The sequence below is a fragment of the Peromyscus leucopus genome, chromosome 18 (genome assembly GCF_004664715.2).
Source record: "Peromyscus leucopus breed LL Stock chromosome 18, UCI_PerLeu_2.1, whole genome shotgun sequence".
NCBI lineage: Eukaryota > Metazoa > Chordata > Mammalia > Rodentia > Cricetidae > Peromyscus > Peromyscus leucopus.
In genome coordinates this window covers 21,372,935-21,397,351 of record NC_051078.1, presented here as the reverse complement: position 1 = coordinate 21,397,351, position 24,417 = coordinate 21,372,935, and the positions used below count along the sequence as shown (strand labels likewise).

The 24,417-nt window shown below is 36.7% G+C and overlaps 1 protein-coding gene across 2 annotated transcripts in view; it reads right to left on the bottom strand.

Moving 5' to 3' along the window:
- The window catches only part of Syt1 (synaptotagmin 1), a 505,793-nt gene that overhangs the window by 379,969 nt on the left and 101,407 nt on the right, over window positions 1-24,417 (bottom strand). For both annotated transcript variants that reach the window (XM_028873036.2, XM_028873038.1), the window contains exon 2: window positions 22,279-22,379. The gene's annotated coding sequence lies outside the window, so the exon portion shown is untranslated. The remainder of the gene's footprint in view (window positions 1-22,278; window positions 22,380-24,417) is intronic.

Sequence of the window (24,417 nt, the reverse complement as noted above, 5' to 3'; positions counted from 1 at the left end):
AAATTACTGGTTCTTAGACTTTTCTGGGCATTAAGAAATCCTTTGGGAGTTGCTTAAATTCCTAATGGCCTGCTCTGACCAGTGCATTTGAATCTTGGGTGTGAAGCCAGGCATGCATTTGAAGCTCCTAGGTGGTTGATTCTAACAGGATGCAAAAGTTGATTATCTCTGGCTTTTGTACATCATCCTGCTGTACTGGTCCAGTGCAGTTCCAATGGGAACACCTCAAAGGAAACAAAAGATGTGTAGCATCCAGGAGTGACAATAAGATACAGTCACTTCAGTGCTACCAACCACGGAACCAGAAAAGGAAGAAAAGGCAATCGTGTGTGACGCAATCTCTAATGTGAATGTGAACGGAGCTGTACATGAACCAAAGGCAGACATTTCAATGAATGTCTTACAAAAAGGGGAGTGTGTAGACTACCACATGTTATTCTACTTCCACATATGAAAAAAAAAGGTGAACATCTACTATTTTATCAATCAATACTGGTGCAGCTAAAATGTTAAAACACTTGCATGAGAGTCTTGTTAATGCTTCAAGGAACAGGGAGACCTGAGGTGGTTAAATCCTTGCAAAAAACCATCAATATTAAAGATTGGAGAACAAAACCTGGGGAAGATGAAATTACCCTGGCAAGCTGACTGTCAGGCGAATTTGTTCAGGGACAAATAAATACAGGGATAAGAAACGAAAAACATTTGGTAGTGGCAGTCCCAAGCTCGGAGAATGCTCAAGGAAAATGCATGCGTTTGTGAGAGTTGATTTTTGTGTCATTTTGTGAGCAAAAGAAACATATAACTTTTTGTGTTTGCTTCCAGGTTGCTGTTAATCAAGACAAAAATTTAAAAAGTTACATGTGTCCCAAGAGTGTGCATCTGCTTTCTCTTTGACTGGTGTTCCAAGCCAAACAGTAACTTAGGGAAGTGTCGTTAAATATAAGAAGAAAGGAGTGGACGACATGTAATCCTGCCTGAAATCAGAGAACCTAGGATATATATATATATTTAAAAAAATCTTGTAAATTGAATATCTAATATTACCTTACTTCTTGAAGGTGATATTGTAATAAACTAAATGAAATCACAATCTTACAGGACAAGAATGTCAAATATCAGCAATTTCATATGGCTCATAAGTGTGTGTGTGTGTGTGTGTGTGTGTGTGTGTGTGTGAGTGTGTGTGTGTGTGTGTGTGTGTGTGTGTTCACCATTTTCTTATTTTAAAGGGTTTAGAGTAAATTAAGTGCAGAATAGCTGTTTTTCTCTCTAGAAAAAAACAACAAATGTTATAGTTGGGTAACTCTTCCTAAACCTACACACACACACACACACACACACACACACACACACACACACACAAACAGAAAATAAGAGTTCCAGTATAAAAACTGAATTTCTGGCTGGGATCAGTGTTAGTAAACAATATTCAAATAACACTTCATGATCTAATGTCAAAGCCTTCATATGTTCAAATATGGATGATTTAACACATCAACCTGATTTCATCCAGAACTTGGAAAATTCTTAATGCCAAAGGAAAACACAAAAATCACAGAAAACATATAGATATTGGAACATTATTGTCCTTCTTTGCAAGATATACTAGGTCCAAATGATTATGCAGCTCAGTCAATATTTGGGAACAGCTGTTTTTTTCTGATAAGGGAACATATCTCCCTGGTCATTATGTGTTCTTACACAGATTGGGGTCCAGGATAATTTAGGGCTGACAGCTTTACACTCTGTTTCCGAATATAGAGATATTTAATATAGACTTTAAATCATTAGCTATAGAGCTTTCTAGGATGGATGAATTGTAGAGCAAGGTACCAGGGTTTTATTAGCACAGAGTAGCCATCTTTGTCCTCAAGACAACACAACACAAAACAAAACAAAACAAAAAACCAGTCAAAGAATGAATGCATAAGTTCACAAAGGAGACAAAGAAAATTCTCTCAATAGTCATCACTCTGTCATGGGTTTTGAGGAAAATGCCCCAAAGCACTTCTTACATACATAAAGATGCACAAATCCATTAGTTTTCCTCCTATAATCGTACAGATGATGTCACAGGTGAGTGCCCATGTACCACATGTATGCAACAGGACAGCTCAGTGTCTCTGTATGATATAATAAGGTGTCAGAGACCTCAGGCAGTCACAGATAGGAGGACAATCAGTGTTTTTTTGTCCCCATTATCCAGAGTACTGGTCTGTAGTCTATGTGCCATGTATTTTGGCTTCCTTTTTAACTTGTATTTCTGTCCTGATTTCTCAGGAAAAAAAACTATATACATTTTTTTTATAATAGTGAGGGATAATTTAATAAAATTTAATGCACACAGGGGCAGAATCCTGCTGGAGAGAGAGAAGGATTGTAGGAGCCTGAGGGGTCAAGGACACCACAAGAAAACCCACAGAAACAACTAAACTGGCTCATAGGAACTCATAGAGTCTGAACCAACAACCAGGGGGCCTGCATGGGACTGACCTAGGCCCTCTACACATCTGTGACAGTTGTGTATCGTGGTCTACTTGTGGGACTTCTAACAAAGGGAGCAGGGGCTGTCCCTAATTCTTTGGCTGGCTTTTGGGAACCCAGTCCTCATACCGGTTTGCCTTGCCCAGTCTTAATACAAGGGGAGGTGCTTAATCCTACCTCAACTTGATATGCCATGCTTTTTTTGATATTCATGTGAAGCCTGTCACTTTCTGAACAGAAACAGAGAAGTGGATTGGGGAGGGTGCAGAGGGGGTGTGTGGGAGGAAATTGGAAAGGAAGAGGGAGGGGAAACTGTGGTCAGGATGTAAAATAAATTAAGTTAATTAAAAAAAGATCAGTCTTTCTCACAAACAACAATCAACACACAGCCAAATCAACTGGGCATAAATAGAAATTTTACACACAGAAATTGAGCATATTTTACAAAATCCTTAAGTGTATGAGTACGAATTTTATAAGAAGCATTAAAAATTATTCATTTGGAAAAACTTGCTAGCTGAAGAAAGGGTTCAGGGAAAGGGCATTGCTGAATGTCTGCATTTTAAAAATCATAATTGAAAAAATATTTCTGTGGCATTGTCTCGAGTAAAGATCTCTGATTTCTGATTTTCAGTCAATGGTGATACATCTTTCTTTCCCTCTTGCACATAAATGAAATGTGATCCCAAATAATTAATCCTTCTCTTCCCTTGGGTACAAATAAAATTTTATTTTCATCTGTAAAATCTAAAGGAAACAAATAATCAATGAGCCCAGAATTTTAAAATTCTGTGCTAATTAACTAATATGCTTTTGGCATTGGCCATGGGTCAAAGACACATGACACTCTGGGAAATGTTCCCAATTACCTGGGAAAAAAGAAGAAACCAGCAGTAATCTGAATACAAAGATTTGAGTTAAGCGTAAGGTTGAGAGTTTCTGCCAGACCTAAAAGTCCCCTCTCAAAGGAGACTTAGTTTTTAAAGCATAACTTTAATTTTGATGATTAGTTGTGATGACATTAAATTGGAAAAAAAATATTAATAGAGCAAAATCAAAGGGCAGTAATCATAAAATATCTCCCAATTGTCTAAATTTCTTGCTATGTGTACTCATGAGTTTTGGGTAAGAATGAAAGTACTGTTGTTCTGAAGCTTACAAAGAGTAATAGGATCCATGAGCCACATTCAAAGATTACAGGGCTTTCAAAGTAGAACGAAGTCTCTCATCAGGCCCATTTACCCTTTCTTATTCCGGTCCTGGTTGCATTTCTCTCCAGTTCCATCTCCTAGTCCCTTGCCACAGGCCTTTCTCTGTTTTCCCGCAGAGCTGACACTCTGGGACATGCATGCCATGTTTCCCCCAACATTCATTTGATACAGAAAGTGGATGATGGATGCTTGAATAATTAGTACATGTGGCTGTTACTTTGTATTTTCCTTCTTTATTATTATTTTTTTCTTCAGAACCAAAGGGAGATAAGCACTTACACCAGCCGCCGTTATCAGTATCAAGGGGACACACGTAAGAGATATGTGAACAAAATGAAATTTGGCATGTTGAGAGGAGACAGGCTGTTGTGGGAAAAGTACCAGATAATTAAATTTAAGAAAGATTCTAAATTTTGGGCTGCTCATCATAGTGAGCAATGGCAGACACAGATAAGAGTTGGTACTTAAAAATACATGCAGATAGCACCTTGCATTGTCTGCTCTGTAACAGAACAACGTGACTGTATGGGAGGATAGTCATGATTTATGTGACAGTAGATGGCTTGTGTTATAGCTTTTTAAAAAAATCAGAAAAAGAGTGCAGTAATAAACGGGTTGGGACAAACACCTTCTGATATTGTTAATCAATTCCTCATCAAGGATTCTGACCTTTTGGGGGCAGGACTTCTGTCTTTGACTTATTGATGGCTCAGTCCCTAGTACATTGGAGGTTTCAATAGATAACGGGGCAGTTAATGAATATTAAGCCCACTCAGGAATAGCAGTGATTGGCCACCAACTCATTCTTATCAGGAGCCTGAATTCGCCTAATGTCTGTTTGCCGTTTGTGCTCATGCCCACATACCTACTTTGTACCACTCAGCTTCCCCTGAGTGAATTTTCTAAGCTTCTCTATGACTTCTGCTATAGCCTAGCTGGGATTCCTCAGTCCAAGTTCAGGGTAGACGTATTCTCTTGCCTCCTCGCGCCGTGCCACCCCCGACCCCCACCCCCACCCCCCCCCCCCCCACCCCCGCCCAGCTGATTTCATTCTCTCTCCAGTATAGTTCCAGATCAGTTATATCTATACCTAAACTGTGGTGATATTTTTATTGGTATGTTAATAAATAAAGTTTGCCTGGAGATCGAAGGAAACAGCAAGCCATTTTAAGTAAACACAGAAGTCAGGCAGTGGTAGCACACGCCCTTAATCTGATCACTTAGCAGGCAGGGTCTCTGTGTGTTCAAGGCCACACTAGGGAACAGAGCCAAGCATGGTGACATACATGCCTTTAATCCCTGTACCAAACATGGAGACCTGGAGGTCTGTACAGACAGGCAGTGACAAGGAAGTGAGGTAGCTGGGCTAAGAGCCAATGAGAGGGCAGAACATCAAGGCAGACAGGAAGTAGCTTGCATTTGGAAGCTGCATAGCTGGTGAGGTAAGGTTGGCTGGTGGCTATTCCTATTTCCCTGATCTAAGGCTTTCACCCCTATATTTGGCTCCATATTTTTTATTTAATAAGACCATTTAGAAATTCGTCTACAAAACTGTTTTGTTTTTTCTCCTCAAAAATGTTTCCTCACTGTGTTTTATTTTCCCCGTATTCTTTATGTTCAGATTTTTACTCATATTACCTCATGCCCTATCTATAAATAGGCTGCTGAACACTCAAAGGTCTTGACCACATTTGAATAATAATATACAATTCTGTGCCTATCAATTATCAACTGTATTTGATAACTAGATAATTATCTAATAAAAAAATCCTTGATCAAAGTTTAGGTCATACTTTTAAATTTCGGGGTATAGAATTTTTTTTTTTTTATTTTTACAATTTTAGACTTTTATTCTTCTACCGGCCACAAAATAAGTCAATAAGTCAAGGAGATATTTACACTTTCATGATTATGAAACACTATTTGCAATTGCTGAGATATAGGAGCAATGGAAGTATTCATGAGTGACTCCTTTGACAGAGAACAGATAGACACATAGAATTTAATAGTATTCTGCCATAAATGTGAAATCCTGAAATTTGTAACAATCAGGAAGCACTTGGATACATTGACTGAAATAAGCTAGGCAAAATACAAACAAACAAACAAAAAACCAGACAAGTGTCCCATGATGTCACTCACATGTGGAAGGTACAATTTCATTGAACAGAAGTAGAAAGCACAATAGTGGTTATCAGAGTCTGAGAATGTTTGAAGGATGAAGAAATGTTGAACAAAAGCTAAAATATTTAGGTTGCTGGGAAGAATAAGTTCATATAAATATATAATATATAAATAATGACTATAATTAATAATATCATATATTCTTGAAGAATACCAACAATGTGAATATAAAGAGTTCACATATAAATATATAGGCTGAAGATGAAGTTCACATATAAAAACTATAGGCTGAAAATGATGCCCCAACACTGCGGAGAAACCTCAGGTGACTGACCAGGCAGCTGGCTGTTTCTGTCAACTCACAAATTTTTTGGAAGTTGCTTGCATGCACTTCCTGTTTTTATTTTTGTTAGCTAATATTATTTCCTTCTTGGGTCTCTGGGGGAGTTGAAGATTAGTTAGTTATAGTTGAAGATTAGTTAGTTATAGTTGAAGATTAACTAGGATAGAAAGTGAATTAGATACATTTTGGACTTACCAAAATAGGATAGATAATGGAATTATTTTCTCTGATTTGTCAAATACAAATGGACTAGACATTGTTTAGGTATTTATTACTTGTATATATTGTATATAGTTATTGTACTTTTATATATAGTTTTTCTTTTGTTAGTTATAACCTTTTGCTTTTTTTTATTAAAATAGAAAAAGGGAAATATGGTGGTATTCTATTTGTACTGAAATGTGATTTTAATTGTATGTTAATAAATAAAGTTGCCAGGGGGTCAGAGCTATTAGAGCCATAGAAAGAGCGTGGTGGTGGTGGCGCAAGCCTTTAATCCCATAGATCTCTGTGTGTTCAGGGATACAACTAGCATTGGAGACATACGCCTTTAAGACCTAGAGGGCTGTCCTTAGAGGCAGTGATGAGGCAGTCATGTGTTTGGGTTTACAACCAATGAGAAGTAACTATCTGAAGTAATACATGTTAATGACCCAGATTTAATGGTTTCACAGATGTATATCCAAATATCACACTGTCCACAGTAAACACATACAATTTATCTGTTAAGACAAATAATAACTTTCATAATAATAATAATACAATAAATTTTCTGTTGTATACTCTCCCATCATCTACCCTGCTCTCTCTGTTGCTATGCAAGAACCTGAGCCTTAAGAAGCTAAATAATTAACAGAACTCTGGGGAACACACCAACACTCCCTAACGCTGAGTTTCGATGTTAATCACCTGATAGATCAACCTAAAGCATATACGATAAGCTGATAACAAATAACAAGTAAATATTTAAGCAGCTTTTACTAAAGGGTTCTCTAGCATGTTGCTAAGAACATCCTATTCGATAGAATCCTTCATCCAACATCTCCATTGCTAACCTTCTTCTCACTTGTAGCTCCCTGTACCTGTCATCTTGTATCTCTTAGAAGGCCAATGAAGCCCTCAAACATAGTGTGTGAGGACAACACTGCTCCCTTCCTCTTCCTTATCTGCTCTTGTTAGAGTCTTTCTTTCATAGTAAATGGTGCCAGCCAAGTTCAACTCCTCTTTACTGGGATCATTGCCTTGATTTTCCATGTAGTCCCCATCCCCTCATCTAACCCTACAAGGCATGTAGCTTCTACTTGAAGCATATCTCAATTCTATTAACTTTTTGCTATTACACAGCTACTAGTCTAATGAAAACCTGGCAGCTACTTCATGTAGAGCATGGCCACACAGCCTGCTGCTTTCTATCTGCTGTCTTGAGCTATCTACTGTCTAGAGACCTAAAGTTTCACACCATCCCAGAAGTTACTTTTTTACAGCTGTCATTCATTTTATGATGGTGATGCTGTTCAAAATTCCCTCCAAATTTCCCTCAGCCCTAGTTGAAAATCCAAACTCTTTGCCACAAATCTTCATGTGATTTGATTTTCACATAAGGCTCCGACTTCAGGTCTCCAAAGATGTCCCATTTTCCCTGCACACTGCTTCCTTGTTGGCCTCTCTTTTAGGAGACACTGTCAAGATTTTCTCCTTAATGTCTTTTGGATTCAATTACTTTCTTACAATAAATTTCACTTCTATACCCAGACAATTTTTCCAGTGCATTTATCAGGGGCATACTTGGCACTCTACAAATACATCTTGTCTTTTTCCCTAAGAATATGTCAGCTCCATGATGTGAGGAATTCACCCATTTTTCTCACTCTTGAATTTCTCAGTAATGTCTCTAACACACTGTACATTAAGGATATTTAGTACATTAGTGAATTAATCAGTAGAGGAACAATGAGAGATGGTGACAATTCTGATAACTTGCTAATACAAAAAAAGTGTGCAGAGGGTTATATGTTAGTTGACTAATGGAATACTATATACTCAAAGGCAGGGCATTACAACTTATTTTTATTTATTTTTTATTCTTTTTTGGACATAGCACCTTATGTAGCCTAGGCTGGTCTAGAACTCAGTATGTAGCCAAAGTTGGTTGATCTTGGAACCAAATCCTTCTGTCTCTACTACCAAAGTGCTACGATTGCAGGAATGCTCACCATGCTCAGCTCTGTTTAGTTTTAGTTCCCTTTTTACCTGGCATGAAAGCTTGTAGGCTTTACAGAGGACTTCTGAGTCTATGTTCATGAGAAACACTGATCTGTCATTCGTATTTTTTGGAATGTTGTCTTGTGATACTTGTCTCATATAATGAGGTAGGAGTTCCTTATGCTTATATCTTCTGGAGATCCTACAGAAAACTAGCATGCTCTCTTAAATGTTTGGTAAAAATTATTAATTAACACGTCTGAGTTTGGTTTCTTAGGACCAGTTTTACATAATCCTAATAATCCAAAGTAAGTATCGAGTGAAAACTTTACTTGCATAGAACTATGAGTGGCAGTGAAGTGCTACAGCCCAAAAGGAAAGGCTATGGTTTCTAGTAAGGGCCATATGTGCTGTATGACATAAGATGGAGCTAATATCTTAAAAAGAGGCGAATAAAACAGGGGACTATGCTCTCACTGATTAGCCTAAATCTATCCTTCCTTGTTTCCTTTTCCCCTCCACACCTTAAAAACATAAAATCTGGATGCAATCTATCAGGTCTACCAGAACCTTAAATGGGACCTCAACTTCATGAATCTATGAGGCTGGATATCCAAAATGGGACTTTATGAGCCCATATGCCTCAGATTCCCCTTGCTATGTGATAGATATATCTAATGGTTTGGAACAAAAAGCGCCATTTAAATAACAAGGTACTTGATGAAAGCCCATTATATTTGAAGAAGACAGACTCATTAAAAGAAGGTTCACAACTCTTGGAAAGACCCCTCCATGAGGCACATATTTTAATAACACAATGCCTTCTTGCCTATGTTGAAAAACTCTTCCTGGTGCATAAAGTTGGCCTGAAAAGCTTCCAAAATGTGATAGGAAAGTTATTTTGAAATGAAACTCCAAGATGTTCATAGTGAACGTCAAGACTTATTTACATATCAGATCCAGGAATGAGCTTTTGTTTTGAAAATATGATTATTTCATTGTTATGCTGCACAACATTTTAGTATTTCTCAAGACTTCATTATTACTATTTTTAATAAGAAATACTAGAAACACAGAGGCAGTTTTTCCACTTACTTTGTGAGACTGACAATGCCGTTGGGAGCTAGGGAAAGGAGAGAGATATGTATCTATTCCTCCATGCATATATGGAAAATCTTTTGCCACAGTCCAGAATCCTATTACAGTGAGGCATAGAAACAGATATTCTGTTTCACGAACTAAATTTCAGCATCCGTATCAAATAAATGGATGATTTATATTCCATGAGCTAAAAAATGTAGTTTCAGGACATGAATAGAAAGGTTTTATTAATGCAAAGGAGCAGTATTTTCTCACCAGCAGTAAAAATGTGAATTGCATGATATATAAACAAGAATTACAGGCACAGGAAACCAAATAATGTTCACTGTCATTTCTAAATATAATTGTCAATTAATCAGTATATTTAATATTATAGTTCTGAACAATGGAAACTATGGTAATTTTTAGTCAGCACAATATAATGACTAAAACATTGCAAAAATTTGAACAACTGTGAAAGAAACCATTGTTATTTCATTAAGAGGAAATGACAAAATGAATTCTAGGGAAACCCATGAATTTCTTTAAAATGGAATATGCTCTTAGGCACTAGAGACCTACAAATTAGAGAGACTATTAGATATAACGGAATGAAGAAATGTTTGATGGTAATGTGATTCAACTTTATGGTAAACACAGGGATTATTTTTATAAGGTCAGGCATATGCACATAAATCCTCTCCCATACTACACCAAAGTACTTCTTGCACTGGAAGAATACAATGTTAGCTTTTTGTTTTCAATGTTTCATCTTGTTAGAAGGAACTGCTGGGAAAATATCCCCTGTGTTTACAACAGAATGGGATCAGAGAAGACCATGTAAATCTGAGTGTTGGCCAAGCAGAATGCAGGTCAAGAACATACACTCTTCAAAGTTGTGTGTAATGTATCTTTCCCATTAAAAAAAATATTTCCCAATCCTCTAAAGTGTTATTTTTTTTTAAGTAAGGAAGAGAGATGTTGTTATAAACTAGTTACAAAATGTTAACTACAGATATTTTCATTGGAAAAATACAATTTGAGGTGATATTTTGGGTTGAGTACAGTAGATTTTACACGGAGAACATTAGGCAGTGCATATAAATTTGAGCTATACTGATTATGAATCATTCTATAGTGTCCTATGCCAGAGTCTAAATTATAAATTCAATTATAATTAGAATTTTCTTACATTTATATTGAAGTTACCTGGCAGGTAAAGCCTCCAATATTGTTAGAGTTAAAGTCCTTGAATGACATAAAGAAACCTATCAAGTTCTTCTTGCAATTGCCTATTAAGATGAAGGAGGGCCTGTGAGGAATGGTTAACAGTTTGATTCTAGTCTGCTTTAGGAAGAGCTGTGGAAATATCTTGTGGACTAGCCAATCTTCCTCTTACCTAACATCAAAACCATTATAATACCCGAAGGGTTAATCTGATTTATCTCCTGGGCTCAGCTGCCATCACAACAGGGAGCAGATTTAGAGAATTCTTGTTTCCTCTTTCTGCCTGCTCACACCCCTTCCTCATTCCAAGTGAGTGAAGTAACAAAATCCTATCACCTAGAGAATTGCGATATTGTGCTCATATTTCAGAAACTTCAGGTTTATCATACAACTTAATATTCCAGGAAATCCCCAGGCTTCCTGTACTGTTTAGTCTCAATTCTTATCTATAAAGAGTTGAGTAATAAAGTATTACAAAATGTATTTCTCATTGTCAGCCAGAATCGTACTGAGTTTTTTTCCACGAAAAGCTAAATAATTCTCATTCAAATATGATAAGAACAGACTTCAATTCTTGCCTGAAGTACATTCTCCATCAAATGTTCATTATTCTTTTTATTGTTTAAGCTGTTTTAAATCTTTTTGGGTCTTAGTATATACGTGTGTGTGTGTGTGTGTGTGTGTGTGTGTGTGTGTGTGTGTGTATGTGTGTGTGTGTGTGTGTGATGGTATGGGTTCACAATTAATATATCTTTATTTCTTATTATTTTAGCATTTTGAAACTTCTTTATTCTTCTGTTACAACCTGCAAATAAGTGTGGTCATACTGCTCTTTCTATATTCTTTTTTTTTCAATTATGAGATTTAAATAATACTTAAACTTGAATTATGAGACTTAAAAAGTCAAGTCTCTAATAAAGTGGACATACCTAGGATTATTCTTATGATAATTCTATTTGAATACCTTGAAATAATGTTTACTTTTAAGCAGTTTATGCTTCTCATAAATGATGAACCAAAACCCTAATTTTCTATGTATCTAATAACAATAGTGTTGTGTCATATAATGAGTTGCTTTCATGGATATAGACTTTCAGAATATTTTCTCTCAAATTCCATTGTTTATTTTTGCTTCTTGATAACAACTTACATGTACAGTTTATATTCAAGAAGATAATAAAATGGACATATTGTAATGGTTAAATGCTACTATGTTGCTAAGGTCTCTTAATTTCTAATTATCTTGGTAAGTTATGTCCAGGGCATAAGAAACCACACCATAGGTATGCGAAGTGCTGCAATTGTTTTGTTAATTTTCCATCCATAAGCTAGTAAAGTTATTTATAAATATTTCATGTTTATTTTTAATTAATGCAAGTGGGTGTTTTGCCTGCATGTTTGTCTGTGCACAACTTTTATGCCTGCTTCTCACGAAGGCCACAAGGGGGCACTAGATGTCCTCCAACTGGGTGTTTCAGATAGTTGTTAGCTACAGTAGAGGTGCTGAGAACCAAACCCAGTGTTTCAGGAAGAGCAGCCAATTCTCCAAACCACTTAGCCATCTCTTTAGCCCTCTTTACAAATATTTTTTACGAGTTCCTTTTCTTATTAACTGGTTTGTCTCCAGGCATTTTCTTCTGTTCCTGGTCAAGATAAACTCTTAATAAACCACACTTAATTGCAGGTCTGTCTGCCTAATTAGATGGAATGATATTGTACTCTATTACTCAAGAATAGTTCCAATTCCTTAGTTATTTTCTAAGAAATCACTTTTCAGCATGGAGAAGTTGTCTGTGACTATAAACTTTATGTTGGAAGCATCCTCCAATTATCCTAACAGCATTTCCCATGTTTTCTAGCTCAAACATTCTATACTGACTACATGGGGTTGCAAAAGGATGGCATGCAGGTATGTCCACTAATTAACTTGTAGATTTTTCCACTATTCCAGGATACTTGAGCAGAGTAGGGCTTTGCATATGCATAATTCTAAATACTGGATGCAAATCTTCAAAACACAATAGATCACATCCAAGGATACTTCAAAAACTAGAAGGGAAATCTCATAGGAGCAAAGATTTCACATTTAAAATTGGTTTTAAGACAATGGCGCCGGGCGGTGGTGGTGCACGCCTTTAATCCCAGCACTCGGGAGGCAGAGCCAGGCAGATCTCTGTGAGTTCAAGGCCAGCCTGGTCTACAGAGGAGATCTAGGAAAGACACAAAGCTACACAGAGAAACCCTGTCTTGAAAAAACAAATAAACAAACAAAAAACCAAAAAGACAAAAAACAATAAAACAAAACAAAACAAAAAAAAGACAATGGCAATGTAAAGACTAAATGATCAAATCATGACATGGTGAAGATGTGGTATAGTTACTATTTCAGAACACTTGGCTGGCTCTCAGGAAGGCACTACTCTGACATTGCTATGATTCCAAACATTTGATTAGCTGTATCAAACAATAAAGCTGGTTTTCACATAATTTCATTGATATAAAAACATTTAATTCAGTGACTAGAACAAAAATGGTTTTCCTGCCTAAATATCACACCCAGGGCTTCACCAAAATGTTAGGGAATGTCTGCTTTATTACTCCAAGTTACTTACTTATGTCTAACAAGCCAGTTTGGTGGCTCAATGCTGCTGTCTCAGCTCTAGACAGACAGAGGCAGAAGGTCACCATGGGGTTAAGGTTGGCTGGGCAAGAGAATGAGACTGTCTCAAGGCAGCAAACAACAACAAATAAGAAAATCTTATTTGTGAGTGGAGGACTTCTTTAGTTATTTTCTGAAGAGATGAATTTATTTGTTTCTCATCCTTGATAGTGAGCTCATGTAAGTTTGGAACTTGAGTTTCCTGATGATCTGCTCTTAATACCTGAGGCTAACCCCTGTAATACCCGAGGCTACCCCTCATTGTCACCGTGTCTATTCTTTTGGTTATCTTATCATATTTTTATTGTTAAGGTGCCCATTCTTTCTCCCCCCCCTGTCTTCTTTATATGTTAACTGTTCTGACTTCTATGATCCTTGCATTGTCTTAGACTTTACAGAAAGCTACAGAAATCCTATGTTGTTTTCATCTGGCTCATGATGAAATCACTTTGGGAATGATTCTTCAGGTAAAGTAATTTTTTTTTTTTCAAATCTTAAAATTATTTGGAATTAGCTCATAATGTGATTTTGGAAGTCCTAGAAGGCACATAGTTAGCTTTCCCTCTGTGTCTCTTAACTTCATATCTCCAGTCTTTGCCACATGTGAGCAATCCATAAAAGCTCTTTAGATATGACTCACAGTTCCGTTATGCCCTGTTTGGTTGTTTCTCCTTTTTTTTTTTTTTTGCTAGATCTTTCCATTCAATTTTAAGTTTGAAAACTGCACCTTTCTTTGATGTAAAATTTGGCTTTTCTAAAAGAGCTATTTTTCCTTTATTGAGTCCTAGTATTTATAATGATTTCTATTTATTATTTTATTTATATTAATTTAAAATGGTTTATATGTGCTTTCAATTTTTTTTTTTTTTTTTAAAAGTCTCACCTTTTTGCAGCCTGCTTGGTCTTCGTTACTCTGGGTCTCATGTGAAACATGAATCACTTAGCTGTTTCATTGTAAGATGAACCTCGGTTTTGTTTGGGTTTTCTTCTAAAGTGGTCCTTTGTGCCCTGCATCAAAGATGTTCCTTTATATAGTCGTGGGTTTCCATTAGTGTCTCTATATGAGGCTTTGAAGGACACATGTACACAGAGCACGTATAGTCAAGCTTCACAGTGTGTAGGCCCAGGCCTGGCCTTGTCATGGTTAACATTCTGTTTTTCTCCTGTTTCTTCTCTGTTGCATGTAGATACTCAAGTACACAAGCTTTGGGCACCTTCCCTGGCTACTATGTTCATTTCATTTGTTGCTTCTAGAAATCAGTGACATGTCTATGGATATGGATCTATGCAAGATTTTCAGTTCATGATTGCTAACCAGTTTAGCACTAAACCTTTTGCCATCGAAGACCCGATAAAGGGATCGATAAAGGGATCTACCTCTCCCCTTATGGTTGTGACATCAGCCCTTAGTCCTTGAGCGGTGCCTGTGACTTTTCCTTTTCTGGCCTTCAGGGTAATTTGTTTGCTTGTTTATTTCTAGTTGATGTGTGTCTTCAGGAATGCTCACATTCTGAGTAAGACATGTATATGTCCAATCAAGGTGATCATTTTCTTATTGCTGAACACCAACACTGCCTGTAGGAAGCAACTTTGTTGTTGGTGACGATTCGGGAATCTAGATGCAAACTAAAATCAGACAATGCTGCACTTGGCCAATGTTAGAAGGACAGTACTATGACCTGGATGTTTTTGCCTCCCCACATTCCTATGTTAAAATCCTAACCCCTCAGTCTCTGGAAGGTGATGAGTTCACCAACTGTTTTATGTTTATGGACTAATGCTCTTACATTAAAGGCCTGAGAGAGACCCCTTGGCCTTTCCTGCTGTGTTTGGCTTCCACAGAAAGACAGTCCTGTAGGAAATAGGCCATTGAGAGATACTTAATCTGCCAGCACCCTGACCTTAGACTCCCCAGCCCAGAGAACTTTGGTAAATTCATTTCTATAGTTCATAAACTTCACCGTCTAATGGTGTTCTGTGAGAGCAGGCCTCAGGGAGCAGTACAGAAAGCTTCCCAAGGTTCATAACTATAGAGATCCAAGTGAATTTATGTTTTAGTGATTCCCTTTGTCGCCTTGTGTTCTTACTGAGTATTGGAAAATATTCTTCCATTTGACTGATCTTGCTCTTGCTTCATTTATGCTTCTAAATGGAATTATGGGAAGATCTTTTCCATGTTCATGTGACATTTCTGGGGTGTTCAAATTACGTTTAGCAGCACAGTATTTAAAGAGATTGTATGTATGGCAAAATGATAATTCTTTTTTTTATTGATTTGAATATAAACTTTATTTTTAAATATTTTTGAATTAACCTTTAGTTTTGTAGTAATTATAGATTTGCATTTATTTAATGAAGTTTCCCACACTCTGACAGAACCCGAACAAAGTATACAAACCAGAGCTGACACAGATTAAGTCAAGATACTGAGGACGCCACCAACTCAAAGGTGGTTCAGGCAATATGATTATTATTATGTCTCAAATACTTTGCAAAACTGCATCCCGATAATATAAATCAACACCAAATAAGCCAACTAATAAAAAGAAAACTTTTTCTTTTATTACTTTAAAATAGAAAAAACTTTTATAAAACACTTTATTTGGTGGAAATCAATATCAACATAATAAAATTTAAAAAGAAATTTTTATTATTAAAGTAGTGCTCAAATAAATATTTTTTAACTTATTAGGTCATTTTAACTGATATTATTTCAATCAATCACTAGTTTACAGGAAATGATGAAACATTGCTATGAAATTTCTATACCTCTCAAGTCACTGGTTTGTTTCAGTGAATGTAAACATTCTCCAAAGTTGATGTATGTCCTGTCTTATTATCAGTTCCCTGATTTATCACTACTATCCCAATTCAATCATTTTCTTTAAGTGAACAAAATTTCAGAAGTCCAGCCTGTTATTTTTATATTGAGTAGTCACACACAGTCCTGAGTGAACTTGGAATTGGCTAGCCCAATTTAATACATGCCAAAGTCACTCTGCCAGACGAACAACAGAGAATGGAATATTTATTTTGATGTATCAGAGTAGTACACTTAGTTGCTGTAAAATGTAATTAAGAAGAGGCTCAGGATTAGATAAAAGGCCTTTCCGGCCCAGACTATGGGTTATGATTCCACAAATGACACATTACATGCACCCTGCCATTACTTAGGCCCGGCCCTAAGGATTTTCTCAGGCAACTCACACAACTTTTATATCAATGTATTTTTTTTATAAGATTAATACAAGTGGAGCAGATGATTTTGGATCATGGTTGAACACAGTAAGAAACAGTGAGGCTAAAATGGAAACAGGGTTTTTGAGTGGGGAAATGGCAAAGAGACCACATGATTAGAATTAGTGTACACTAACATTTGGTGGGTCTGATAATTGGTGTATTTGTCCCTTATTAATCATCCATGTCTCTGGGGAAAAAAAATTGAAATCTCCTTGAGAACTGGGACCAGTACTCAGAGATTGCTGTTGAAACTGGAATTTAAGACCTTAGCAATATTATTGTTGCAGGCTCAAGCCTGATGGACTCGGGCTCCATCATGGGCAAGATTGGTTGGACCAGGGAAGAATAAAACAAAGACAAGCTGATTGGAAAACTAAACACAAGGACCATTATCAAGGAATTTCATATGTGACAGTGACAATACTTGACATTATAGTATCACTCATGCAACTTTGAACCATCACTTCCAAAGATGGGTAATCAACTGACCCCAGACATTTATATGTGGTTTGAAAGCAATAATACTGTTATCTGATTAAGCTCAGGTTTGTACAGTACTTTCTGGAAGCTACTAAATAGAGATTGAGAGGAAACATTGCCTGTCTGTCCTAAAACTCCTCACATGTTTTCAGTGCTCTAGTCTATATTTTGCTTATAGTTCTTGAGAACATGATAGAAAGGAGCTGTGGTCACATTTAAAGATCCTTCCTGACAGCTTTCTTCAAGGCAAGATGTATTGAACACTGAGGGGTTTAGAGAGTTACATGGTAACTTTCCATAGAAGCTACTAGGAACACAGATTCTCCTAGCTTTCTTTAACTTAAACTAGAGTCGATCAAAAATTATATGCTGTTGTTTTTCCATGATTGCTCTTGAGTTTCTGTCTTATCCTGGAGATAAGCAGTGAGGCTTAGGTCAAATAAAGAGATGCTATAGGAAGGACGTTACCTTGAATTTATGAACTTTTCCTCACTTTGAATAGAGAAATTTAGTTATGAACAATACTTCTGTTGACTTTACCATTCTCAACCTCTTGTTTTGTTTACACAGAAGTGATAGGGGATCTTTATAGGCACACTATAACCTCCTAAAAATGTCTGAATAAAAAAGAAATAAGACAATACTTGAGTTGAAAGCTATTCCTTGAGGTAATTGTATACTCCTGGCCCTTCATTCCCAAACGCTAACACCACCTATTCCTTCCAACTACTCAGATTTAATAAACACAAATAAAAATAAAATGTAGCAGTACTTTCTCACTGGGACTGCCAGCATGCAAATAATGACACAGAGACTTATAATTAATTATGAAAGCTTGGTCATTAGCTTAGGCTTGTCTCATTAGCTCTTATAATTTAAATTAGCCTGGTTTTATTAATGTACATTCGTTCATGTGCCTTGGTTATCTCTACTTTGTACACTATGTCCAACTTCTTTAGAGTCTCATGGTGTTTCCCTAGTGTAATTCCAGTACATAGAGTTTTCATTTTCTTTCTTTCTCTTCCTGGAAATCCTGCCTATCTCTCCTGTACAGCTACTGGCCATTTAACTCTTTATTAAACCAATCTTGCCTTAGGCAGTGACAAATCTTTACAACGTAAACAAATATTCCACAACATCAAATAGTAAAATAAAATATAGAAATTAAAACAATAGAACAAAATATTATTTGTGTCCTAATATGCCAATTATAAATTATAAAATTTGCATAGATCCTAATACACAGTACATATTCAGTAAATATTTAATAAATTAACTGAATAGCTATGTGGATAAAGGCAAGAACTAGTGAATTTTGTTTACTTGACACTTTATTTACTTCTTGAAAGACACAAAGTATCAAATCTCTTTTACAAATGGAGATCATACAGCCTGAGCTGTGTATTGAGCAATTCTGAGGAACAGCATCAGTAGAAACTCAAGGACTGAGGAGTTCTCTCTTTACGGGGTCCACTGAGATCCACCAAATCAGTGTTTGTGCTCACTATGTCTCCTTACCTGAGTTCTAAATGGATATGGTGCTGCTATAGTAAGGTTCTCAAAAAGAGAACCTATTTTCCCAAGTTACAGACATAACCTTTAATGGACATTATTATTTTTGACACAGGACACACTAAGTAACCCATGCTGGTCTTGGGTTCCTTTCAACCTTTCTGTCTGAGATGTTTGAGTGCTGGAATCCCAGGGATGAAGAATGATTCCCAGTTTCATCTTTTCTATTTACCAGCCTGATATCAATACTATCTTGTACTGCTTGGGCATTTTTTTCTTTCCTCCAGTAGCTCTATCAACATCTCAACTCTCCATCTCCCTTTTCTCTGCTCAGAAGAACACAGTTCCTACCCAAACCCCACATTTTAGAAAATCCCTGCATTTTAGAAAAATAGCTTATATCCCTTTTCAGTCTTGAGTCTAGTTATAATCAAACCTGCTTTCCTTTGGTATTGATATCTAGAGCAAATAAGTAATTTGGAAGCATTTAGTTTAATTGGTATAATCTTAGGAATCAGAAAACATTGTTTTCTACTGCTCTTCACTTCAAGTATTACAAATCATAAAATTTTAGTATAATTTTGTCAATTTAAAAAATGAATCAATGCGTCAAACATGATTTATAGCATTGTTTTTTATGTAGAATATGTTTTAGATTTCAAATATTTAATTTATGAATAAAACTCAGAAAACGACACACTTTAAGTTAGTTCCTGTTTTTTCTCTACAGGCAGTCCTGAAGGGAGCTGACAAAAGCCCTTTCTTTTCCTCACTCTTCTTTCCCCTTCCTTTCTTCCCTTTTGATTTATCAAGGATGCTCCTGGATTTGGAAAAACAATTTAACCCATCCCTATCTTTTAAAGATACAATCATTTTTACAATGTCAGCCTGCAAAAGTAAAGTTGTGGCCATTTTTTTTTCTTTTTTAGACCCTTGCCTCAGTGGACTCACCATGGAGGAGGCAAGCATTAATTTCATGGGTCAAATATTCATCAAATAGTCTTTTTTTTTTCTGCTAGTGTCAGTGGTGATTTTTGCTTTCTCCCATGTGCCCGAGGTAATCACAGCATTTTGTATTCTCACAGCTCAGAAGACAGTGCTCTGTCCCCTAACTCTCATTTACATGTATACTTACTTTAGAGCTTGGCATACTCTACTTCGTTTGCACTAAAACTAAAACAATGAGAAAATTCGGCAGACAAGAATGACTATTCTTGAAGAAATCATGAACTTCAGTCTCCATGATTTACATAATCTTACCAGTGTTGCATTGTTTTAGACACCCACAAGAGCTGTCCCAGTTGGATGAATTAAAAGTACACGCTGGAATTCTTGAAGAAACAGTGCTTATTGGACTTTTGTTCAGTGGAATCATGTCATAACAAAAGGTTATGTTGTGTTTATGTTATAAAGAACATGTTAACATATAAGCTAATTAATTAGAAATATTAACAAAACTAAGGATATGGAGTCAAAGAGAATAGTGATTGTACAGATGACAAATTGAATGTTTATTCACTATGGTAAAGATCACTGACTAGAAGGTTTGAAATCAATGTGTATGCCTCTGGCTTCATTAATGAACAACAAATACAGAATTTTTAATTTCTAAATATTAATTTATAAGTAAAAGGCAAATAAGTTAAGTCACCTATATTGTTTAGTGTAGTCTCAGGAAATTCATGTATATAAGAAAATTGAAATCCAAACTTAATTTCAGCATTTCTATTTTCTTTGTCAATGACAGATGCATAGTTTCACTGTGATTTCCTACCAGCTGTTTTCTTGCTCTTACACAGTACTCATTGAATGTTGTGGTATAGAGCAATAACCAGATAGGTATAACTGAACAGTAAATCTATTGTCCATTCCCAAAGATTCTGATCCATGCCTGTGGCCTGATTTTAGGCTACCTGTTGAAATGTTTCCAAAATATTTGCAGACAGAAGACAGCTAAAGACATCAAAGTAGAAGACAGCCAAACAGAACTATTTTAAGCTCTGTATGGTAAGAATCACCCTATGATGGCAGGCAGCTCTTATTATGAAATGCTTCTGTTACATATCAGCACTGCTGTAATTATTTCATAGAAAATGAAGGTGCTATTTACAACAGGTATGAGCAGTTTTAGGACCACTCTTTTAATAACCCATGTGAAGAAATTCTGATAATTTAGAAAAGCACAGTTCAACAATAACACGTATGGTCCTATACAGTGGCATCTTCCTATGAGGAAGACAGACAGTTCTAGAACTGAAATAGTTCATCTCTAAAGCCCAAACCTTTTGTTATTACATGATCCCACTGAACAAAAAGAAATCATAGTTCCTATATACTCATTTTTGTTTTACTTAAAAAGTTTTATTGTTTTTGCTTTGAGAAACAACCTCATTCAGTGGTCCAAGACAACCTTGAACTTATAGCCATCCCATTGCCTCAGCCTTCTGAGTGCTAGGATTACAGACACAGGGCCACATACCAGTCTTGTATAACTCCTAGTATGGATATAAGTAGTGTGAAATAAAGATACAAAGATTATTTTTTTTCATAATAACAATATTCCTCTTACATAGAGTGACAGTAATGACAGAGGCAATGCTTTAGGAATCCTAAACATCAGGAACACAGAAGTCCAAGTAAAAATCTGTGAGTCACCAATATACTATAAAGGATTGTGTGTATGCCTAGTAAAAGTGTGTTCGAAATGTCTTAGTGCAAAGGAGTAATTTGATTGGTTAATGAAGAGTCTAAGAGTGATAATTGAATTTGATGGCATTCATTAGATAAGACATTCAAGCAGCTACTTTACAACCCCATTATGCACTCGAACACATGTAATCGTTACAATGTGATACATTCACCTCGTTGCTGGATTAGGCACCAAACGAAAGGAAGGGACATGCTGTGGCCCCAGAAAACACTCCTCTGAAACAAATTTTGCTTACACCTCCTGCCCCCCGACCCAGTATTCTAGCTAAAATATCATCTGTGTCGCAGGCCCCCAAAGCACAGAGGCAGATGCCGTGACATATTCTTTCAGAATGCAAGGCTGCTCAAGATCATCTGTAGATAATGAACCGTGACAGCTTTGGAATTGACAAAGTCCAAACTAACTGGGGGAAACATCCAAAGTACTATCTAAGTACCCCACTAACTAAACTAGCACTTCAGACACATTTAAAAAAGTCACAATTCCAGAATGCATGACAAATAATAATGTCCCTTTAATATAAAAAAGAAATTTAAAGAGACACAATTTGCGATGGCTAATCTTCATTGTCCACCTGATTGAATTTAGGGTTCCTTCAGAGACTGGTGTCACACCCCTCTCTGTATTTGTGGGGATTAACTGAACAGAGGAAGACCCACCATAGATGTGGACCAGGACTGAATAAAAGGGGTTAAGGAGAAAGGTAGCCCCCTTTATCTGCTTCCTGGCCAGCATGCTGTGGAGTGAACTTTTCTACTATACCCTGCTTATAACTAAAGACTGAATAGTGCACAAAATAGCATAAAAAAGGCCATTTGTGCAAAACATGACTGCTTCCTACCATAAATTATTTAATATGAGTAATTCTGTAAACACAATAAGAAAAGTAACTAATACAGTTTCATTATCTCCACAAATGCCCCCACCACATCCTGATAAGGATGGGATGCACATTGTTAATCAGCAAAACCTATCAAAAACATCATTTTTTCCCCCTGAATACCTTAATGAGATGGTCCAGTGGAGCTTTCGGGATGGCAAGGGCAGAGTCTTCGATCTGAATGCAGGTGTTGGTTGTTCAAGTGCTCACTGGCTCTTGCTTTCCTTGAGAGAGAAAACAGAGAGAATCCATGAACATGCTGGCTTGCAATTCTGCACATGCTTTTACTATTGACTGAATATAGACTTCTGCTTACACAGCCCACTCATTATTCATTCGCGACTCCAGCTTCCTCGATTCCTAGTTGTGCTGGGTGCTCCAGGCTAAGAACCGATAGGTATGACTCATGCTGACATTAAAAATCTCCAACCAAACAATCAAGCAAACAAACAAAAACCTAGAAGAATAGACATCTCAGAAGAGCAACTTGGTTTTTAAAGGCAACTTTTTTATATTCCTTCAGATCTATGCTGTTCAATGGCGTGGGTCCACAGAGGAGAAACAGCCTCCGCTGCCACAGAAGGTCCCCAGTGGAATTACCAGCAACAGGGAATTATCTCCAAGCAGTTCACATTTTGTTTTGCTAACAAGACTCCATGTTAGGATAGCGGAGAGCTGTCCTTTTCTGGCAATGTTCCCCCACCTTTTTAGAATCATTGAAAAGCAAACCGAGTCTATTCTGATTTGTGCATCTCTTTTGTGAGCCACAGCAGCTGCAGCAGAGTTAATAAAAAGGAAAGACATTGCTATTTACCCAGGGAAGATATTGAAATGCTGTGTGTTGTACATAAGCATCTGATTGGTAAAGATGCTGTGTCGAGTATTCCAGAGGCTCAATTCTTGCTTCCCGTCCTTAGTCACTGTCTTCCTAAGCTCCTTTAATCATGTATTTTCTCTCTTCTTTTACACCTTCCCTTTCTGTTCCCTTTAATCTATTTCCTGTTGCCCTTTTCTATTCTAGTTGACATAAAGATAAAAATAACTGGACCTCCTGTTTCTACACGCCAAACCTACAATCTTATATTTAAGAAGTAAAGCACTAAGTAAGGACTTCATCCTAAATTGGAATTAAGGTTGTGCATGGACATCATGTTGAACACCATCAATGCACATGGCTTGCCATTTGTCAATGAAAATAAATAAGTTAATTCCAAAAGATGAATTGATGTGCTGACATCAGGCAGACAATGCTACTCTATTTACAGTTTGGTTTTCAACTCTCTGGAGGAAGCTTACATGGCAACACCCTGTTATTTGAGGATTCAAGTTTTCCTACAATATCCTAAGTGATTGTGTAATTCCCTGCAGCTTTCGCCACAGTCCACATACAATTTAGTAATCTATCTGCAGTTGTTAAGTGACACTATTTACCAACTGATGGACCAGGATCACCCTGGCGTAAACCCATCTGACAAGGTGATAGTTTTCTGGGTTTGGGAAAATCAAAGCCCTTGATTTAAAAGAACTGATGCTACATGGGAGTTTACTTGTTGAGTGGCTTTTGAGTCAGTTTCCTGGCTAGAACAGAACAAGGTTAGTTGTCTCTCACTCAGGCTATCTCTATCTACTAATTTAAAATCTGTAATCTATTCAGTGAAATTTGACTATTTTTGCCTTGCATTTTTTTTGGGGGGCAGGGAGTTCTTAGAGACTAAAAAGAGAAAAGACAGACACTCTCTTCTTTAAAAAAAAAAATCAGGCATATAGAAATAAAAATTAGAAATTGCCAAGTGGCTCAATGCATATATAGGATATGCCAAGGCACACACAGAATGTTTTTTCACTCTCAAGGATAATTATAGGTGCTCACTGTGAATGAAGTATAAGAGGTTATCACTGACATAGGTAAAGATGGGTGTATGTGTATTCTTCAGCATATTACCAGGCATGAGGTAATCAAACACTACATTTCTGAGCTATTACAACCTGGGACTGCTTGATAGTTACACAATTGTAACCCTTCACAACTGGATTATTTTTTCAACAGTGATTTCCAGCACAAAGTAGCTTTTCCCACCAGCAAACATCTATAATGTTGCTCTTATGACTTTGACTTTGTGTCTCAAAACTATTACTTCCTCAGAAAAGAGGGCCACCAGCATCAGTATCTCCACAATGAGGAAAAATATATGAGTAAGCAAAGCATATGAGTTCTGGGAGCCAAACTGTAGAGATTAAAAGCCATCTGTCATTGGGACTGTG